Source organism: Xenopus tropicalis, chromosome 7, assembly GCF_000004195.4.
Source record: "Xenopus tropicalis strain Nigerian chromosome 7, UCB_Xtro_10.0, whole genome shotgun sequence".
Classification (NCBI taxonomy): domain Eukaryota; kingdom Metazoa; phylum Chordata; class Amphibia; order Anura; family Pipidae; genus Xenopus; species Xenopus tropicalis.
In genome coordinates this window covers 132,703,202-132,707,846 of record NC_030683.2, presented here as the reverse complement: position 1 = coordinate 132,707,846, position 4,645 = coordinate 132,703,202, and the positions used below count along the sequence as shown (strand labels likewise).

Sequence of the window (4,645 nt, the reverse complement as noted above, 5' to 3'; positions counted from 1 at the left end):
CCGAGGAGGTTACACTGATGGGGGGCACCCCTCCATCAGCCCTGCCCCCCCTCACCCCCTCCCCTATTCACCCCTCCATCACCCCTGCCCTCCCTCACCCCTCCATCACCCCCCATCACCCCTGCCCCCCTCACCCCTGCCCCTATTCACCCCTCCCACCCCTCCATCACCCCTGCCCCTATTCACCCCTCCATCACCCCTGCCCCCCTCACCCCTCCATCACCCCTGCCCCTATTCACCCCTCCATCACCCCTGCCCCCCTGCCCCCTCACCCCTGCCCCTATTCACCCTCCATCACCCCTGCCCCCTCCCCCCTCACCCCTGCCCCTATTCACCCTCCATCCCCCCTCCACCCCTGCCCCTATTCACCCCTGCCCCTATTCCCCCCTCCATCACCCCTGCCCCTATTCACCCCTGCCCCTATTCACCCCTCCATCACCCCCCTCCCCCTCACCCCTGCCCCTATATCCCCCTCCATCACCCCTGCCCCTATCACCCTGCCCTATCCCCTCCATGCCCCTTCACCCCTCCCCTATTCACCCCCTGCCCCTATTCACCCCTCCATCACCCCTGCCCCCCTTCACCCCTCCTCACCCCTCCATCACCCCTGCCCCCCTCACCCCTGCCCCTATTCACCCCTCCATCACCCCTGCCCCTATTCACCCCTCCATCACCCCTGCCCCTCACCCCTCCCTCACCCCTCCATCACCCCTGCCCCCCTCCATCCTCTGCCCCTATTCACCCCTCCATCACCCCTGCCCCTATTTACCCCTCCATCACCCCTGCCCCCCATCCCTCTGGCACCCTTGCCCCCCCTCACCCCACACATGGGGTGCCCCAGGGTCTCTGTGCCCCAAGCTTACCCCTGCCCCTAAGGCCCAGACTGGAGCAGCAATTTAGTAGGATGAAAAGCCTCCAGGGAAACAGGGGGCGGGGCAGATCCAATTCATGAAAATCATTGGCCAGACGGAGAGGGACAGAGCAGCCAATCAGTGTTCGCTTTAATCTCTCTGTGATGTCAGCGAAATAAACCGGTCCGTATCCAATCAGGATCCGCTCTGATGCATCATCTCTCCCAATGCAGGTCCCTCCCACTTATCTATATTTGCCCCCCCAGGGGTATATTGATAAAGGCCCAGAGTAAATACCCCCTCTCTCTCCTGAGGACTCAGAGTCTTAGATATAAAGACAGAAAACTACAGGGCGACACCTTTTATTGGATTTCTAGACTGCAAGCTCTTGGGACAAGTGAGGCCCCTGTGCCACCTACTGCTGGGGCTCTGTATAAAAGCCCCTACCCTGAAGACTAGGAGGGGGCCTGGCCTCACCAAAGGCTTTCTGGTTTCCACAGGCAGCGGCCCTAGCAACCAGGTAATATTCTGAGTTAAAGACAAACCACAGACTGATAATGACACAATATAATCACAATAAAAGGTTAACTTCCCCTTTAAATGCATGTAATGTAAATTTGTTTCTCTACGAGATTCCCCGGGCCCTCAGCCCAGATACCCCCCCCCCCCCAGCAGAGACTGCCCCATGTTACGTGCCCCGGAGTGGATTGTGCCGGTTGGTTCCCAGCAGTGTAACGAGAAGATCTGGTGACTGCTGCTGTCAAACTACAACTCCCAGCAACCCCAGCAGCAGCGCATGAATGGGCCCATGGAACAGAGGAGGAGCCCTATTTGCCCATAAATAACTTACTAACCAATAGGAACTCCCTGAGCAAACTGTGGGGGAGCCAGGATTGGCTGGCTGGGGGGGGGGGGGTATAATATTAACAGGTGGGGCAGTGCCAGGGCACCGGGGTAAGTCTGTGGGAGGTGCCGGGGCCCTCTCAGCATTTATAGGAACCCGCAGGGATTACTGGGCCAATAGGAATGTTGGGAAGCGGATTGGCCGGGACTCGGGGAGGGACAAGTTCCCCTTTAAATAAAATCTCAGTTTAAAGAGAAAACAACTTATTTATAATGTAAAACCCACAGGTCTGTATTTATGTGCCCCGCCCCTTGCCAGCTCTGTGCCCCGCCCCTGCCAGCTCCGTGTCCCGCCCCTGCCAGCTCCGTGCCCCGCCCCTGCCAGCTCCGTGCCCCGCCCCTGCCAGCTCCGTGCCCCGCCCCTGCCAGCTCCGTGCCCCCCCGTGTCCCTATACTGCCCCCCCAGTCTCCCTATATGCCCCGCCGTGTCCCTATACTGCCCCCGCCAGTCTCCCTATACTGCCCCCCCAGTCTCCCAATACTGCCCCCCAGTCTCCCTATACTGCCCCCCAGTCCCCAATACGCCCCCCAGTCTCCCTATACTGCCCCCCAGTCTCCCAATACTGCCCCCCCATCTCCCTATACTGCCCCCCCGTGTCCCTATACTGCCCCAAGTCTCCCTATACTGCCCCCCCGTGTCCCTATACTTGCCCCCCCAGTCTCCCTATACTGCCCCCCCGTGTCCCTATACTGCCCCCCCAGTCTCCCAATACTGCCCCCCAGTCTCCCTATACTGCCCCCGTGGTCCCTATACTGCCCCCCAGTCTCCCTATACTGCCCCCCGTGTCCCTATACTGCCCTACATCCTATACTGCCCCCCCGTGTCCCTATACTGCCCCCCATCGTCTCCCAATACTGCCCCCTCCAGTCTCCCTATACTGCCCCCCCGTGTCCCTATACTGCCCCCCCCTCCCTATACTGCCCCCCCAGTCTCCAAATACTGCCGCCCCAATCTCCCTATACTGCCCCCCGTGTCCCTATACTGCCCCGCAGTCTCCCAATACTGCCCCCCCGTGTCCCTATACTGCCCCCCCAGTCTCCCAATACTGCCCCCCGTGTCCCTATACTGCCCCCCCAGTCTCCCTATACTGCCCCCCCGGTCCCTATACTGCCCCCATCTCCCTATACTGCCCCCCCAGTCTCCCAATACTGCCCCCCGTGTCCCTATACTGCCCCCCCAGTCTCCCTAACTGCCCCCATCTCCCTATACTGCCCCACCGTGTCCCTATACTGCCCCCCCGTGTCCCTATACTGCCCCCCCAGTCTCCCTATACTGCCCCGTGTCCCTATACTGCCCCCCCCAGTCTCCCTACTGCCCCCCCGTGTCCCTATACTGCCCCCCAGTCTCCCTATACTGGCCCCCCAGTCTCCCTATACTGCCCCCGTGTCCCTATACTGCCCCCCCAGTCTCCCTATACTGCCCCCGTGTCCCTATAACTCCCCCCCAGTCTCCCTATACTGCCCCCCCGTGTCCCTATACTGCCCCCCAGTCTCCCTATACTGCCCCCAGTCTCCCTATACTGCCCCCAGTCTCCCTATACTGCCCCCCAGTCTCCCTATACTGCCCCGCCCGTGTCCCTATACTGCCCCCCCAGTCTCCCTATACTGCCCCCCAGTCTCCCTATACTGCCCCCCCAGTCTCCCAATACTGCCCCCCCAGTCTCCCTATACTGCCCCCTCGTGTCCCTATACTGCCCCCCCAGTCTCCCTATACTGCCCCCCCAGTCTCCCTATCCCCCCCGTGTCCCTATACTGCCCCCACCAGTCTCCCTATACTGCCTCCCCCAGTCTCCCTATACTGCCCCCAGTCTCCCTATACTGCCCCCCCAGTCTCCCAATACTGCCCCCCCAGTCTCCCTATACTGCCCCCCCCAGTCTCCCTATACTGCCCCCCCCAGTCTCCCTATACTGCCCCCCCAGTCTCCCTATACTGCCCCCTCCAGTCTCCCTATACTGCCCCCCCATCTCCCTATACTGCCCCCCCAGTCTCCTATACTGCCCCCCCCAGTCTCCCTATACTGCCCCCCCAGTCTCCCTATACTGCCCCCCCAGTCTCCCTATACTGCCCCCACCCAGTCTCCCTATACTGCCCCCCCAGTCTCCCTATACTGCCCCCCCAGTCTCCCTATACTGCCCCCCCAGTCTCCCTATACTGCCCTCCCCAGTCTCCCTATACTGCCCCCCCAGTCTCCCTATACTGCCCCCCCCAGTCTCCCTATACTGCCCCCCCCAGTCTCCCTATACTGCCCCCCAGTCTCCCTATACCGCCCCCCCAGTCTCCTATACTGCCCCCCCAGTCTCCCTATACCGCCCCCCAGTCTCCCTATAGCCGCATCGCCCCCCCAGTCTCCCTATACTGCCCCCCCAGTCTCCTCATAGGAATGGGCTTAATTAACACTTTGCCCCATAAATGGGAGGAGCCTCATTATCAGTATATATTTGGGCCTATGCACAGTAATGTTCCCTGTACTGGGGGCAGGGGGGGCCCATATCTCCATGGATACCTGTGTCTCTGCCTATCAGGGGAGGCTGCCAGGAGACACTGGGGAGGAAAGAGTTAAACTCACCTGGAGAGAAGTGAGGGGCTCAGCAGCTGCACAGGTACCCCCAAACCCAGCCTCCCTCTGTGAGCAACCCGCCCCTCCCCCTCCCCTCTTTATATGGGTTAGCCGGCCAATCAGCAATCAGCCTCATTAACTCATTCCTTCCCAGAGTCTGACCCACCCCTTTAACTGGGAGCAGCTATATTATTCCCATGATACCGGCCGATACCCCGACCCACCCCTTTAACTGGGAGCAGCTATAATATTCCCATGATACCGGCCGATACCCCGACCCACCCCTTTAACTGGGAGCAGCTATAATATTCCCATGATACCGGCCGATACCCC

At 60.6% G+C, this 4,645-nt stretch overlaps 1 protein-coding gene across 1 annotated transcript in view; it reads right to left on the bottom strand.

Annotated features, from left to right (window-relative positions):
- The window catches only part of ece1 (endothelin converting enzyme 1), a 67,971-nt gene extending 63,577 nt beyond the window's left edge, over positions 1 to 4,394 (bottom strand). The window contains exon 1 of the mRNA XM_031906452.1: positions 4,322 to 4,394. The gene's annotated coding sequence lies outside the window, so the exon portion shown is untranslated. The remainder of the gene's footprint in view (positions 1 to 4,321) is intronic.
- Between the last annotated feature and the right edge of the window lie 251 nt (positions 4,395 to 4,645).